This window comes from Hylobates moloch, unplaced genomic scaffold (genome assembly GCF_009828535.3).
Source record: "Hylobates moloch isolate HMO894 unplaced genomic scaffold, HMol_V3 SCAFFOLD_9, whole genome shotgun sequence".
Classification (NCBI taxonomy): Eukaryota; Metazoa; Chordata; class Mammalia; order Primates; family Hylobatidae; genus Hylobates; species Hylobates moloch.
The window spans coordinates 7,574,554-7,591,989 of record NW_026652284.1 but is presented as its reverse complement, the minus strand read 5'-3'; the positions used below and the strand labels follow the sequence as shown (position 1 = coordinate 7,591,989).

Genomic DNA, 17,436 nt, shown 5'->3' with positions numbered 1-17,436 from the left:
CTGCCTCAGCCTCCCGAGTTGCTGGGATTACAGGCGCCCACCACCACACCTGGCTAATTTTTGTATTTTTAGTACAGGTGAGGTTTCGCCATGTTGGCCAGGCTGGTCTTGAAATCCTGACCTCAGGTGAACCACCCACCTTGGCCTCCCAAAGTGCTGGGATTACAGGTGTAAGCCACTGTGCCTGGCCAGAACTTTATTCTTTTTAAGGCCAAATAATATTCCTTTGTGTGGACAGACCACATTTTGTTTATCCACTCAGTTGATGATGGGCCACTGAATTCTAGAACTGCAATGGACATGGGAGACCCCTAATGTAACCCTGTTTCTTTTTTTTTTTTTTTTTGAGGCAGAGTCTTGCTCTGTTGCCTAAGCTGGAGTATAGTGGTGTGATCTTGGCTAACTGCAACCTCCACCTCCCGGGTTCAAGCGATTCTCCTGCCTCAGCCTCCCAAGTAGCTGGGACTGCAGGTGCGTGCCACCACACCTGGCTAATTTTTTTGTAGTTTTAGTAGAGACGGGGTTTCACCATGTTGGCCAGACTGGTCTTGAACTCCTGACCTCACGATCCGCCCATCTTGGCCTCCCAAAGTGATTACAGGCGTGAGACACCGTGCCTGGCCTTTTTTTTTTTTTTTTTTTTTTTGATACAGAGTCTTTCGTCTCACTCTGTTGCCCAGGCTGGAGTGTAGTGGTGTAATCACGGTTCACTGCAACCTCCGCCTCCTGGGTTCAGCAATTCTCCTATTTCAGCCTCACGAGTAGCTGGGACTACAGGCATGCTCCACCACGCTCAGCTAATTTTTTGTATTTTTAGTAGAGATGGGGTTTCACTATGTTGGCCAGGCTGGTCTCCTGACCTCAGGTGACCTGCCCACCTCAGCCTCCCAAAGTGCTAGGATTACAGCGTGAGCCACTGCACCCGGCTGAAATCATTTTTCCATATTTGCATATTATGTCATTAAAAAAATATATAAGATTAAAGACACCATTGAAGTTTTATATGTAACCCCCTCCCTGATCCCTGGTCCTAGTCTCTTTCTTCCCAGTGGGAACTGCTTTTCTGGTATTTCCATGCATATTTTAATTTTTTTTTTTTTTTGAGATGGATTTTCGTTTTTGTTGCCCAGGCTGGAGTGCAATGGTGCGATCTCGGCCCACTGCAACCTCCACCTCCCAGGTTCAAGCGATTCTCCTGCCTCAGTCTCTGGAGTAGCTGGGATTACAGGCATGCGTCACCGCGCCCGGCTAATTTTGTATTTTTAGTAGAGACGGAGTTTCTCCATGTTGGTCAAGCTGGTCTTGAACTCCCGACCTCAGGTGATCTGCCCACCTTGGCCTCCCATAGTGCCGGGATTACAGGTGTGAGCCACGGTTCCCAACCACATATTTTAATTCTACTACTACAAACACGCATGTCCATAAACATGAATACTATTCTGTGCAGGTATTCAGGCTTCATATAAATAGCATCATACTGTAACATTTTGTAACTTGCTTTTGAAAATATTTTATTTTTGAGATTTAGTCATGTCGACACATGTAGCTGTGGTTTACTATTTTCATTGCTTGTAGCGTCATCTGTATTCCCTGATGAGTATTTGGATCAAGGGTCAGCAAGCGTTTTCTGCAAAGAGTCAGGTTGTAAATATTTCAGCCTTTACAGGTCATCCATTCTCTGTGCAGTCTTTCAGCTCTGCTGTTGCACCCGGAAAGCAGCCTGGGACAATATGCAAACAAATGGGCGTAGCTGTGTTCCAATAAAACTTTGTTTACAGAAACAGGCAGCAGACAAGTTTTGGTCTGTGGTCTGGTTTGCCGACCCTGATTTAGTTTATTTTCAAATTTTGCTGGTTCTAATGCAGCTAGGTCTAATATTGTTGTGCCTGCGTCCTTACACACCTGTACAAGTGATTCTCTAGAAGGTGGAATTGCCATGTTATGGGGAATGCTTACCTTCAACTTGACTGTGTACTGCCAATGGCCCCCCACAATGGTTGTATGGATGAGAGTTCAGGCTGCTTCCGTCCTTTCCAACTCTGATATTTAATTTCTCCTAATGTGATGGACATAAAGCGAAACCTCATTACGGTTTTAAGTTGCATTTCTCTATTATTCTGAGGTTGAGCATTTTCTCTTATGTATTAGTCATTTGAGTTTCCTTTTTGTGAACTTGTTCATAGCCTTTGCCCATTTGTCTTTGGGGTTCTTATTTATTTATTTAGATGCAGTCTTGCTCTTCACCCAGGTTGGAGTGCAGTGGCGCGATCTCGGCTCACTTCAACCTCCGCCTCCCTGGTTCAAGCAATTCTCCAGCCTCAGCCTCCCGAGTAGCTGGGATTACAGGCGTACACCACCATGCCTGGCTAATTTTTGTATTTTTTAGTGGAGACAGGGTTTTGCCATGTTGGTCAGGCTGGTCTCGAACTATTGGCCTCAGGTGATCCACTTGCCTTGGACTCCCAAAGTGCTGGGATTACTCAGCCTCCCGAGTAGCTGGGACTACAGGTGCCCGCCACCATGCCCGGCTAATTTTTTGTATTTTTAGTAGAGACGGGGTTTCACTGTGTTAGCCAGGATGAAGTCTTGATCTCCTGACCTTGTGATCTGCCCGCCTCGGCCTCCCAAAGTGCTGGGATTACAGGCGTGAGCCACTGCGTCTGGCCTGATTTTCATTTTGAAAGATTGCCCTGGCTGCAGAGTGCAGCCAGGAGTGCCCTGCCACTGCACTCCATTCTGGGCAATAGTGTGAGACCCTGTCTCGAAATAAATAAAAAAAGTATATAAATTTATTTTTTATTTTGAGACCCTGTCTCAAAATAAATAATAAAGAAAAAAAAACTCCTATCACACCCAGCCAATTTCCTTTTTTCTTTTTCTTTCTTTCTCTCTTTTTTTTTGAGATGGAGTCTTGCTCTGTCGCCAGGCTGGAGTGCAGTGGTGTGATCTCGGCTTTCTGCAACCTCGCCTCCTGGGTTCAAGCGATTCCCCTGCCTCAGCCTCCCTAGTAGCTGGGACTACAGGCATGAGCCACCACACCTGGCCCTTTTTTAAATAAATAAAAAATAAATAAATAGTGCTGGGCGCTGTGGCTCAGGCCTGTAATCCCAGCAGTTTGGGAGTATGAGGCGGGTGGATTACCTGAGGTCGGGAGTTGGAGACCAGCCTGACCAACGTGGTAAACTCATCTCTACTAAAAAAAAATACAGAAAAAATTAGCCAGGCGTGGTGGCTCACGCCTGTAATCCCAACTACTCAGGAGGCTGAGGCAGGAGAATTGCTTAAGCCCGGGAGACAGAGGTTGCAGTTAGCCGAGATTGTGCCACTGCACTCCAGCCTGGCCGACAGAGTGAGACTCTGTCTAAAAAAATAAAAAAATAAATAAATAAATAAAGTATCTTGGATATTACATAGGTCAGCTTCATTCTTTTTAATGGCTGCACCATTCCACTGTACAGATGCCCCCTGATGTGTTTAACCAATTCCATATTCATGTACACTGAGGCGGTTTCCTTATGTGTTTATCAGTCCGCTTGTCTTGTGTTACAAATGATGCCTTTGTTTGTTTGCTTCTTTGTTTGAGATGGAGTCTCGCTTTGTTGCCCTGGCTGGAGTGCAGTGGCGTGATCTTGGCTCACTGCAACCTCTACCTCCCGGGTTCAAGCAATTCTCCTGTTTCAGCCTCACGAGTAGCTGGGGCTACACGTGCACGCCACCACACCTGGATAATTTTTTTTTTTTTTTTGATGGAGACTTGCCCTGTCGGGCGACAAGACTGGAGTGTAATGGCACTATCTCGGCTCACTGCAACCTCCGCCTCCTGGGTTCAAGCGATTCTCCTGCCTCAGCCTCCTGAGTAGATGGGATTACAGGCGCGTGATACCTCGCCCAGCTAATTTTTTCTATCTTTAGTAGAGACAGGGTTTTACCATGTCGGCCAGGCTGATCTCGAAGCTCTTGACCTCGCAATCTGCCCGCCTCGGTCTCCCAAAGTGCTGGGATTACAGGCGTGAGTCACTGCGCCCAGCTTGTATTTTTTTTTTTTTTTTTTTTAGTAGAGACAGGGTTTTACCATGTTGGCCAGGCTGGTCTCCAACTCCTGACCTCAGGTGATCCGCCCACCTTGGCCTCCCAGAGTGCTGGGATTACAGGCATGAGCCACCGCGCCCGGCCACAAATGATGCCTTAATTGACGTTCTGGGATCTATGTCTTTATGCATCTGTGCAGCAGTGTCTATAGGATAAATAGGAAGCATTCCTAGTTTTGAACTCCATTTTCTATCCCACGCCCCTTTCCAGAGACCGACCTGCTCTTCGCTGAAGACCTGTACTTGCTTCAGCCAACACCCGCCAGGTCATGCCGGTCTTTGCTTCTTCCTTCCTTCCTGGCAAGAAGACAAAATCAAAGGCACACAGAGCAGACAGCTAGCCTTCCTATGCTTTTCCTGTGGACCTGTGGTTGCTCCTGGGCTGTCATAGCCTCTGTAGACTTCGGACCTACTTATCTTATCTAGGCGTGCAGTGGCTTCTGCTCTGTCCTGTCTCCACTGCCTGCCTACTTGGGTGCCTGGCACCCTGGGCTCCTCCCTTCCTTCAAGGACGGCATGGGTCTTGGACTTGGATCCATGGAATCTGCTTCCTTTTCCTTATGCCGAAGGGCTTCTCAGCCTGCCCTGTGTCTCCTGTGTCTGCGATGCTGGTTTTCTCCTTCCTAAAATAACTGACCCTCCCACCCATACCTCATGCTCCATCGTCAGCCACAGTCCAGAGGCTGCTTGAGCCCTCATAGCACATTTACTCTGTCGACTGCTCTCGCCAATGTACCCTCCACCCTGCAGCCAGGGCAATCTTTCAAAATGAAAATCAGGCCAGGCGCAGTGGCTCATGCCTGTAATCCCAGCACCTTGGGAGGCCGAGGTGGGCAGATCACAAGGTCAGGAGATCGAGACCATCCTGGCTAACACGGTGAAACCCCGTCTCTACTAAAAATACAAAAAATTAGCCAGGCTTGGTGGTGGGCACCTGTAGTCCTAGCTACTCTGGAGGCTGAGGCAGGAGAATGGCGTGAACCCGGGAGGTGGGGCTTGTAGTGAGCCGAGATCACGCCACTGCACTGCAGTTTGGGCGACAGAGCAAGACTCCATCTCAAAAAAAAAAAAAAGAAAAAAAAAGAAAATCAGGCCAGGCGCGGTGGCTCACGCCTGTAATCCCAGCACTTTGGGAGGCTGAGGCAAGTGGATCACCTGAGGTCAGAAGTTCGAACCCAGCCTGGCCAACAGGGAGAAACCCTGTCTCCACTAAAAGTACAGAAATTAGCTGGGCATGGTGGTGTGTGTGCCCGTAGTCCCAGCTACTTGGGAAGCTGAAGCATGAAGAATGTCTTGAACCCAGGAGGTGGAGGTTGCAGTGAGCTGAGATCCTGCCACTGCACTCCATTCTGGGCAATAGTGTGAGACCCTGTCTCAAAATAAATGAATAAATAAATAAAAGAGAAAATCAGATCATGTTATTTCTTTTTATTACTTCCCCCCACCCCTCCCCCACATCCAACCCCCGGGCCCAAGCAATGCTCCCACCTCCAGCTTCCAAAGTGCTGAAATTCAGGTGCGAGCCACCACTTGGGGCAGCTGTTTTCCTTCTAAAGATCTTCCTATGGCTGGCCTGTAATCATGCCTATAATCCCAGCACTTTGGGAGGCTGAGGTGGGTGGATCACGAGGTCAGGAGATCAAGACCATCCTGGCCAACATGATGAAACTCTGTCTCTACTAAAAATACAAAAAAATAAAAAATACTCGGGGGTGGTGGCACACACCTGTATTCTCAGCTGCTCAGGAGGCTGAGGCCGGAGAATCACTTGAAACCGGGAGGCGAAGGTTGCAGTGAGCCGAGATGGCACATTGCACTCCAGCCTGGGCGACAAAGCAAGACTCCATCTCAAAAAAAAAAAAAAAAAAAAAAAAGAAAGAAATCTTCCCGTGGCTTCCAATGCACTTAGAAAAATATCCAAACAACCCATCCAGGCCCGCCTCTCAGGTCCCTCCTCCAGCGCCCTCCCCACTTGGAGGCCTTCAGGCTATCGCTCCCCAGAACAGTCTCCTCCCTGGGGCTGGGCATTTGCTGCATCCTTTGCTGGACAAATCCCCCACCTCCTCTTCCCCTGCCTTTAACCCCCCTCTACAAGTAGATGGGGACAGGCAGGCACGGTGGCTCACGCCTGTAATCCCAGCACTTTGGGAGGCCGAGGTGGGCAGATCATGAGGTCAGGAGATCAAGACCGTCCTGGCCAACATTGTGAAACCCCTCTCTACTAAAAATACAAAAATTAGCCTGGTGTGGTGGCATGTGCCTGTAGTCCCAGCTACTGGGGAGTCTGAGGCAAGAGAATTGCTTGAACTTGGGAGGGGAGGTTGCAATGAGCCTAGATCACACCACCGCAATCCAGCCTAGGTGACAGAGCAAGACTCCATCTCATAAAAAAACAAACAACAACAAAAACCAAGTAGATGTGCCTCCTTCTTCCTCCATGGCCTTTATCAAGCCTCCCCCCCAAAACAGAATGGATTTTCCTTGGAGAATGGCCTGCTCCTCATTATATAGTGTCAGCCAATGTGTCCCCTCTTCTAGAGGGTGTGACAAAAGCCAGGCCATTCAGACAACTCCCCTCTGGAATTTGACCCTAGAGTGCAGGTGGCATTAGAATTTACAACAGGCCGGTGCCGTGGCTCCCGCCTATAATCCCAGCACTTCGGGGGTCCGAGGCAAGCAGATCACCTGAGGTCAGGAGTTTGAGACCAGCCTGAAAATACAAAAATTAGATACTAAAAATACAAAAATTAGCTGGGCGTGGTGGCGCATACCTGTAATCCTAGCTATTTGGAAGGCTGAGGCATGAGAGTCGCTTGAACAGGGGAGGTGGATGTTGCAGGGGCCGAGATCCACCACTGCACTCCAGCCTGGGCGGTAGAGGGAGACTGCGTCTCAAAAAAAAAAAAAAAAAAAAGTTACAACAACAACAAAACCATTGGAGCAGATTTATTTCAAAGGTGGTGCCCAGAAGAGACTTCCCTTGGACTGCTGCTCTTCGAAGGCCCATCCCTCCTTGCTTCCACCTCCATACCCCTCCCCCTCACGCCTGCCCATCCCCCCATCTTCCATCCCCCCATCTTCCATCACCCTTGCCTTCCATTCTACAGGCTTCCCGAGTCCTCCTGAGTCAGTCTCCCTTCTCATTCCCATAGCTGCCTTGATTTCTATTCTTTTCACTCAGAGAATCCTGCCTGACCGTCCCCCTACCTCCTGGGGCCTGGACCTGTCTGTCTAGCCCTCCCCCTAACCCCCCCCCCATTCACCTAGTGCCCAGTTCTGAGTCTGCACCCAGAAGCCCTGTATAAATATTTGATGAAGGAATAACAAAGGTTAATAAATCCGTGGCACTTTTTGGGTGGGGAAAGGCATAGAATAGGAACAGGAGTGAGATGTTTTGAGACAGGGACTCGATGGATTACTAACGAGCTGCATCACACGCCTTTGATTTTGTTGATGCCGCCTCCTTTGGCACAGACATGTGGCTTCGAGGCAGCGTCCGGGCAGGACGAATGCAGCGTCTGTACTGTAAATTACTCAGTACCGAAATATCCCACATCACTACCCTCATCACTGAGGCTTCTATCAGTGCTGAATACGTGGAATGTGTTTTTCTTTTGATGAAAAGGGAAGTTCTCTTGAGAAAGTGGGACAGTTACTCATCTACTCAACTTTCGAATAATTTCGTACATGCTGGTGACCAGATGTTTCATCTCTGATGTGTTGTTGAACTGATTCAGTCCCTTTTTTCAACACTGATCTTTTTGCTACACTCCAGTGACCAATAGGAAGATATGGAAATGACGGTAGACTGCACTTCCTGGATAAAAAGTAAATATGCACATACAGGCGGAAACCGAAGTATCCATCCCCAAATTCCATAAGGGCCACAGGTGGCTTTGCCTGCAGCTGTTCACCATCACATCCCAGTGCCCAGCACCGTCAGAGTTCAATTAATGTATCAAATAACTGGATTTAGTTACTTACATTTTCATTAAAAAGCTAGTTTTGACACAAAGCGAATTCTTTTTTCCTTTGTTTCCAACTGAAGTGGGAACCCCAGAAACAATCAAATCTAAAGGTTGAAAGACCATCTCCCCTGGGGCAGGGCTCTGTGGCTCACGCCTGTAATTCCAGCACTTTGGGATGCCAAGGCCGGCGGATCATTTGCGCCCAGGAGTTTGAGACCAGCCTGGACAACATGGTAAAACTCCATGTCTACCAAAAATACAAAAATTAGCCAGTCTCATAACACAGTCTCAAAATAAATAATAATAAACAAAAACAAAAAGATTACCTCTGCCAAGTGCCCATCGGAAGCTGAATTCCCTGTAGATGATTTTGGGCAGCTCTGCATTGCTCTGGATTTGGGCAAATTTTCCTTGTGTTAAGCCAAAAATCACACTGCAAGTATGGACAAAATAAGTCCACGCTCTTTTGTGTGTGTGTGTGTGATGGAATTTTTGCCCTTGTTGCCCAGGCTGGAGTGCAATGGTGCAATCTCAGCTCATTGCAACCTCTGCCTCCCGGGTTCAACCAATTCTCCTGCCTCAGCCTCCCGAGTAGCTGGAATTACAGGTGCCCGCCACCACGCCTGGCTAATTTTTTGTGTTTTTAGTAGAGACAGGGTTTCGCCATCTTGGCCAGGCTGGTCTCAAACTCCTGGCCTCAGGTGATCCACCCGCCTTGGCCTCTTGAAGTGCTGGGATTATAGGTGTGAACCACCACACCCTGCCAAGTCCACACTCTTACACATGGTCTCCCTGCAACTATTTAGAGGCATCCTCTCCTTTTCTGCAGGATGCCCACCACCACCACACCCAGCTCTTACTCTAAGAAATCTCTCTCACACACTGTTTCAACCACCACCTCCAGTCCCATTCCCCAGAGGCCCCCCACCCAATTCTCTACAAAAGCAGCCCCCCGCCCCGCCCCCCGACAGGCCCATGTCCTGGACTCCCTTCTCTGATTGCTTTAAAAGTTCAGATGGGTACAGTGGCTCTCACACCTGTAATCCCAGCACTTTGGGAGGCTGAGGCAGGAGGATTGCTTGAGACCAGGAGTTTGAAACCAGCCAGGGCAACATAGTGAGAGCCCATCTCTAGAAAACTTAAGAAAAACATTAGCCAGGTGTGGTGGTGCACTCCCGAAGTCTCAACTACTCAGGAGGCCGAGGCAGAGGATTGCTTGAGCCCAGGAGTTCAAGAATACAGTGAACTATGATGGCACCACTGCACTCCAGCCTGGGAGACAGAGAAAGACCCTGTCTCTAAAAGAAAAAAAAATGTTGACTAGGCTTGGTGGCTCACACCTGTAATCCCAGCACTAGCAGAAGCCTAGAAGAGTGGATTGCTTGAGCCCAGGAGCTCAAGACCAGCCTGGGCAATATGGTGAGACCCTGTCTCTATGAAAATATACGAAAATTAGTTGGGCATGGTGGCGCATGTCTGCAATCCCAACTACTTGGGAGACTGAGGTGGGAGGGTTGCTTAAGCCCAGTGCCACTGCACTCCAGCCCGGACAACAGAGTAAGACCCTGAAGAAAGAGAAAAGAAAGAGAGACAGAGGAAGAGAGAAAGAGAGAGAGAGAGTTAGGGAGGGAAGGAAGGAAGGCAGGCAGGCAGGAAGGAAGGAAGGAAGGAAGGAAGGAAGGAAGGAAAGAAAGAAAAGAAAGAGAAAGAAAGAAAGAGAGAAAGAGTTCTTTTGTCCCCTCATGCCTATGACTTTAAACAGCAACAGTAAGTGGATGGTTTCCAAATTTCTCCCTGTGTCCCTGACATCTAGTCCACATTCCAGACCCCTGACTCCAATCAGCTCTTTGACACCTAGCCTGCATGTCTCATGGCCTGGCAGGGTGCCCCAGGCAGGGATGGCGACTTCTGCCTGCACCTGGCCCCTCTCTCCATGAGCTGAGCATCCTGTCTGTTTGGGTCCCAGTGAGCAGCCCATGACCCCACGAGTCACCATCACCCTCACCTCTCAGGGGTCAAACCAAGCCTCATTCATCCTGCCTCCTCAACAACTTGCATTTCTGTCCCTTCCTCTTCACTGTTATTGCTCTGAAGGCTTTTGATCACCCGCCAGTCCTCACACCCTGTGGTCCCTGTAGCTTCCAACACTGGGACCCTCCTCTTCTCCCATCAACACTGTCTTCACCTTGTTGGCAAAGCACTGTTACCAGCCTCACAAAAACATCAGCCCTTCTTTGTCCCTAGCTAGGGAAGCATCTCCAGGTGGGGTCCTGGGCTGGGGGACCCTGGTGACTTCTCTCTACCCTTACTCTTTCCCTAAGACTGGGCTGATATCCTGATCAATGCATCTCTGCCAGGTGCGGTGGTGGCTCACGCCTATAATCCCAGCACTTTGGGAGGCCGAGGTGGAAGGATCACTTGAGCCAGGAGTTCAAGACCAGCCTGGGCAACATAATGAAACCCCGTCTCTACTAAAAATACAAAATTAGCCAGGCATGGTGGTGGGCACCTGTATTTCCAGCTACTTGGGAGGCTGAGGCAGGAGAATCGCTGGAATCCGTGAGGCAGAGGTTGCAGTGAGCCAAGATCGCACCAGTGCACTCCGGTCTGGGCAACAAAGTGAGACTGCCGGGCACAGTGGCTCACACCTGTAATCCCAGCACTTTGAACCTGGGAGGCAGAGGTTGCAGTGAGCCGAGATCACGCCATTGCACTCCAGCCTGAGGGACAAGAGCGAGACTTCGTCTAAAAAAAAAAATGTATCTTGGAGAAGGGCGTGGGCCCCCTCTCTATGCGAGCTCTGCCCACTCCTCAGTGATCAGAGCAGACAGGAAACTGTCTTTACAGTAAGGCTGGATGTTGTTTTTCCCTAACTGTTTTTAAATTTCCCTTCTCCTGGGCGCGGTGGCTCATGCCTGTAATCCCAGCACTTTGGAAGGCCAAAGCGGGCGGATCACCTGAGGTCGGGAGTCTGAGACCAGCCTGACCATCATGGAGAAACCCCGCCTCTACTAAAAATACAAAATTAGCTGGTCATGGAGGCGCATGCCTGTAATCCCAAGTACTCGGGAGGCTGAGGCAGGAGAATTGCTTGAACCCAGGGGACGGAGGTTGCAGTGAGCCGAGATCGCGCCACTACACTCCAGCCTGGGTGACAAGAGCAAAACTCGGTCTAAAAAAAAAAATGTATATATATGTTCCCTTCTATCATGCTTTGTATTCCTGAGATGATTCTTCTGAGATGTCTACCAGTTTCTTGTATTTGTCCATGTTTAGGTAACTTTCTTTCCTTTCTTTTTTTTTTTTTTTTTTTTAGACGGAGTCTCGCTCTGTCGCCCAGGCTGGAGTGCAGTAGCGCGATCTCGGCTCACTGCAAGCTCCGCCTCCCGGGTTCACGCCATTCTCCTGCCTCAGCCTCTCCGAGTAGCTGGGACTACAGGCGCCCGCCACCACGCCCGGCTAATTTTTTGTATTTTTAGTAGAGACGGGGTTTCACCGTGTTAGCCAGGATGGTCTCGATCTCCTGACCTCGTGATCCGCCCGCCTCGGCCTCCCAAAGTGCTGGGATTACAAGCGTGAGCCACCGCGCCCGGCCACTTTCTTTCCTTTCTAGTGGCAAAGTGCTACCTGCGGCTTCCTAACCTGGGGAGAATCTGCAAGTCCACTCTTGGCTGGGAAACCTAAAGAGGCTGAGCCGTGTCCTGTGGCAGCCTCTTTGTGCAGTGATAAAAATGGCGCTTTGGCCGGGCGTGGTGGCTCACGCCTGTAATCCCAGCACTTTGGGAGGCCGAGGCAGGTGGATCTCCTGAGGTCAGGAGTTCAAACCAGCCTGGCCAACATCGCGAAACCCCGTCTCTACTAAAAATACAAAAATCAGCTGGGCATGGTGGCAGGCGCCAGTAATCCCAGCTACTCCAGAGGCTGAGACAGGATAATCGCTTGAACCAGGGAGGTGGAGGTTGCAGTGAGTCGAGATTGCCCCATTGCCCTCCAGCCTGGGCAACAAGAGCAAAACTCCGTCTCAAAACAAATAAATAAATAAAAATGATGCTTTGTTTCGAAGTTTCCTAACACAAAGACATGATCAACGTGTGAGGTGATGGTTAATTACGCTTATTTGATCACTATACATTGTCTGCACGTATTAAAACATCATACTGTATCCCATAAATATGTACAATTATTTTGGTGTCAATTAAAGATGATAAAGAAAACAAAAGAAAGTGATGCTTTGGCCTCAGTCTGCCTGAGTGGAAAACAGGGGTAATCACACACAGTACCTGTCTCCTAGAACAGCGATGATTAAATAGAAGTTGAAAGGCATGAGGCACTTAGCAAAGTGTCTGGCACAGAGGAACCACTTCAGAAATGTTAGATATCATCATTATCGTTGAAAGGGTGACTCTGTAGGCTCAGACTCAGACCACGCCACACCGGTTGCAGTCACGAGATCTTTATTGGAGGAGTCCGAGCGAGAGCCGAAGCGGAAGAAGAAAGAGAGCGAGGGCTCTGCAGCCTCCGTCTTTTATGCCTAGGGACGTTACGTGGGGGTCGCTGGTTGGCTGAGGGGCTGCGTCTAGGCTGAGGCGGGAAGGCGTGACCTCTGATTGGCTCCTTTTGGCGGGCCTGTGTTGGGGAGGAAGAAGAACCCGGAACCAGCGCCATTAGGGTGCTCTTGTTACCTAACAATTGTTATAAACCCACATGGAGAAAAAGGGGATTATCAGCAGGGCTGGCAAACATCAGCAGATCCCACCAAACCCCTGGCTCCAAAGACAGCGCGCACACACACAGAGGCAGCGGTACACCGCCCGAATGAGTCTTTCAATTCCACGGGAGGGAAAGAATCCTGTCTAATAAACAAGCCCTGAACCCACACGGTGCTGCCGCTGATAAAGCCGGGCCCAAGGTCTCTGGAGGAGTGGCCTTCCATTTCCTGGAAGCTTTGAAATTCAATCATTTAATCTGCAGTGAAGATGAAGCTGGAGTCTGTGACTCAAAACCCTTTAGCCCCTTCCACCCGCCCTCCTCCTTTTCCTCCTCCTCCTCCCTCTTTTTCCTCCTCTTCCTCCTCCTCCTAACCAAGTTCCAGACCTGCCAGGTCTACCTCTGAATCATTCCTAAATCATCCCTTCCTCTCATGCCCTGTCCATGTCTCTGGACGATTTATCATCAATGCCCAATCCCACGCTTCCAACCCAGCCCTCGCTCTGCGGCCAGAGGCTCTTTGATCTTGTCAGCCCCATCTCGGAAACCTCTGACAGGTCCCCCTGCTCACGGAGGGAAGTCCAGACGCATCCTTCATGAACTTCCGCTTCAGCTTCTTGTCTTACTGTCCCCCCGGCCTGAGGTCTGGGTCTAGGAGCCCACTTTCCCACTCTCCATTCCTTACTGATGTTGTGAGGTCTCCAGACTTCTAGGTTGTATTAACCTTCCCAATCCTAACCAGACCACTCATGGCTCCTAGTGACAGAGGGCAAAATGGACTCTGGCTAATTTAGATAGAATGACAATTTATTGGAAGGATACTGGATGGGGCATCAACCAGTAGTAAGTCCCCGAGCCAGGCTTTAAAGGGAGCCAGGGCTGTACACACGTTGTACAGGCCCTTTTTCTGGTTCTTGTATTGTGCTATATCTACATGAGATACATCCACTGGGGGAAGTTACAGCCACGCAGGAACCCTCTGTGTGATCCTTGTAACCTCCTGTGAATTTATATCTTTTTATTTATTTATGTATTTATTTGAGACAGAGTCTCGCTCTGTCACCTAGGCTGGAGTGCAGTGGCACAACTCGGCTCACTGCAACCTCTGCCTCCCAGGTTCAAGCGATTCTCCTGCCTCACCCTCCCGAGTAGCTGGGATTACAGGCACCCGCCACCATGCCCAGCTAATATTTGTGTTTTTAGTAGAGACAGGGTTTCGCCATGTTGGCCAGGCTGGTCTTGAACTCCTGACCTCAGGTGAGCCACCCGCCTCTGTCTCCCAGAGTGCTGGGATTACAGGCGTGAGCCACCGCGCCCAGCCATGAATTTATAATTATTTCAAAATAAAGAGTGTTAAACAAAGAAAGAAAAACCAGGCAGGGATCAGGGGAGACCAGCTGCAGGAGACAGGGTCTGGGCTGTGCACGTCTAAGGCACAGTGTGGTAGCGATGCTGCTGCCTGCGAAGCCTCCATGGGCAAAATCCTCAAGAGTCCCTGCATCCACCTGTGCAGTCAAGCGCATCGATCCACCAGGTCTCAGAGCCATGCCCCACTCCCTGGCCATCAGGGAGGAGAGTGCAGTCTCCTTAGACTTCTGTTCAGGAAGGTGAGGGCTGCCTCCTAACACAGCTTCCAACTCACAGAGGCAGCCACAACCGATATTGGGACACCAAAAATAAAGGGCATGGCCAGAGGCAGTGGCTCACGCCTGTAATCCTAGCACTTTGGGAGTCCGAGGCAGGCAGATCACAAGGTCAGAAGTTTGAGACCAGCCTTGCCAACATGGTGAAACCCCATCTCTCTAAAAATACAAAAAAAGAAAAAAAAAATTAGCCAGCATGGTGGCGGGTGCCTGTAGTCCCAGCTACTTGGGAGGCTGAGGCAGGAGAATTGCCTGAACCGGGGAGGCAGAGGTTGTAGTGAGACAAGATTGTGCCGCTGCATTCCGGCCTGGGTGACAGAGCAAGACTCTGTCTTGAAAAAAAAATAATAAAAATTTTTTAAAAAGGCAAACTCTCCTTAGGGAAAGCCCGTGGTCTTGCTATTTTCCACATGGCTGTATGACAGCGCACTGTAATACCTGCATTGTCACCTGGCATCAGGTGTGTGTGTTGGAGGGTGGGGAGCTGCAGATAGTGAAGTCTCCTGGCTGTCCATTCAGTCGCCTACGTGACAGGTGACCTGCTCTTCACTGGGGCAGGTTTGTGGCTCACTCATTGTGAATGGTGACACGCGCCATGTTTGCCCGAAGATCTCCCCTGATACAAATGCAGAAACAACTTGGGATAATAGCAAATCTCCTTTTCCCACGCCTCCCGGCAACACTGCACCTTTGTCCCCACCGGCCCTCCCTCCCTTCTTGCCTTTATGTTGTCCTGAATTGTTCTATTGTGCTTTCGATTCCTGAGATGATTCTTCTGAGATGTCTATCTGTTTCTTGTATTTGTCCATGTTTAGGTACTGTTCTTTCCTTTCTAGTAACCTATCCCTTAAAATTCTCAGCTCTCCTGTCCTCTGGAATGATGTTTATAGTCAGTCACTGACGATTTTTCCCTCATTGGAAAGAAGTTATGTGTAATTACACAATCAGAATTTCAACTTTTCTGACTGGATCTCCCTTTTTTTTTTTTTTTTGAGGCGGAGTTTTGCTCTTGTTGCCCAGGCTGGAGTGCAATGGCACAATCTCAGCTCACTGCAACCTCTGCCTCCCAGGTTCAAGAGATTCTCCTGCTTCAGCCTCCCGAGTAGCTGGGATTATAGGTATGCACCACCAAGTCCGGCTAATTTTGTATTTTTAGTAGAGACAGGGTTTCTCCATGTTGGTCGGGCTGGTCTCGAACTCCCAACCTCGTGATCTGCCCACCTTGGCCTCCCAAAGTGCTGGGATTACAAGTGTGAGCCATGGAGCCCAGTGAAAATGCCCTTTTTAAAACATGAAGCAGATCATGTTTCCCTCCTGCTGAGAACTCTGAAAGCCCCTATCCTTCTCCCCAACCTCATCCCATTAGACTTCCAGACTGTTCTTTCTGTTCCTTAAATATGCCCAACTTTTTCCTACCCCAGGACCTTTGCACCTGCTGCTCCAGCTCCCTTTTGCTTAGCTAGCTTCTTCTCTTGCTTTAGGTCTTGGGGTGAAGTTCACATCCTCCAAGGGCTTCCCCTGCTGACCCTTCCTTCTGTAGGTCGCCCTCAATCTTTTCCCATCTTAGTCCCTTGTTTCTTCAGAATACTTGAGCTAACTTGCAATCATTGCATTTATTGGTCTGTTGACTTGTTTGGTTTTGGCTTTTGCTTGTCTCCTGCATCCACATGTCAGCTCTTGGGGGAAAAGGATCATAAAGTCTCTCTTGTTCACCACTGTGACCCCAGCATGTATCACAGTGCCTGGCTTATAACTGTTGCTCCATGGACACAGGTGGGTAAGGGAATCTGATTCTGATAAACAGCAGCTCTCGGCAGATGCCTCACTCCAGGACTCTGCTCTCTGCCTGTACTAGTCTGTTCTCACGTTGCTAGTAAAAACATACAAGAGACTGGGTAATTTATAAAGAAATAGGAGTTTAATGGATTCACAGTTCCACATGGCTGGGGAGGCCTCACAATCATGGCAGAAGGTGAAGGAGGAGCAAAGGCACGTCTTACATGGCAGCAGGCAAGAGGGTGTGTGCAGGGGAACTGCCCTTTATAAAACCGTCAGATCTTGTGAGACTTATTTACTATCATGAGAACAGGATGGGGGAAGCCAACCCATGATTGAATTATCTCCACCTGGTCCTTCTCATGACATGTGGGGATTATGGGAGCTACAATTCAATATGAGATTTGGGTGGGGACACAGCCAAATCATACTACTGCCCACCCAGGGAGCTCTGTCCAAATCAGGACAGAATTCCTCCTGTGTCCAGGTCTGCTCTGATAACAGCAGAACTTCTGTCCTTCTCTTGTGGTCACTGTAAGTCTCTCTTTGTCCCACTTGCCTTAGACTCATGGTTGGGTCTCCCCGTTTTGACTGGGGCACCATCTTGCTCCACCTACTTCATTCTCAGTCTCATTCCACAACCTCTGAGACCTCTGACCTGTGAGTGCCTACTTCTGGGCCACACTTGTTATTTTTGACCTCTGCCCTAACTGTTCCCCACAGGAATCACCAGGTCCTTCCCATCTTCTAGGACTTTCTACGCTGCACGGATGTCCTCCACAGCAACCCAAGCCATGGACTCCCCAGAGCGTCCTCCCTTCTCTGCAATATGCAGTTTAAAGCTTGCTCTGTGCACAGCCAGTCCTTGGGCAAACACATTCTTGTCCCTTGCCCATGTGCTCCACTAAGAGCCTTTTTATTCTGGTATCTTAAGGTGTATAGGATCTAGGAGGTCAAAATCCAAATAATCAGCCATTCATCTCCCTCATTTTCTCTTTTAGCTGTTCCAACATCTGCAGGAAGAAGTTAGGGAACTCCCGAACTCTGCTTCCTCCAGGGTGGGGCCCAGGACTCCACAGTCTTCTAGTGGTTCCACAAGGAGCAGTGGCCACTGGGTGGACAGTATCAGCAGGAAGGCTGCTGAATGGCCGCCTCAGGTGACACTCCAGGCAGACAGCACATCCCTCATGGCCATGTCAGAGGCAGTCGGCTTGGCCACACCCCTTAGCGGTGAGTCCCCAACCCTGGTGACTC

The 17,436-nt window shown here is 49.5% G+C and overlaps 1 protein-coding gene across 1 annotated transcript in view; it reads right to left on the bottom strand.

Moving 5' to 3' along the window:
* SLC45A1 (solute carrier family 45 member 1) overlaps positions 1-12,458 on the bottom strand; it is a 104,624-nt gene extending 92,166 nt beyond the window's left edge. The window contains exon 1 of the mRNA XM_058444441.1: positions 12,337-12,458. The gene's annotated coding sequence lies outside the window, so the exon portion shown is untranslated. The remainder of the gene's footprint in view (positions 1-12,336) is intronic.
* Between the last annotated feature and the right edge of the window lie 4,978 nt (positions 12,459-17,436).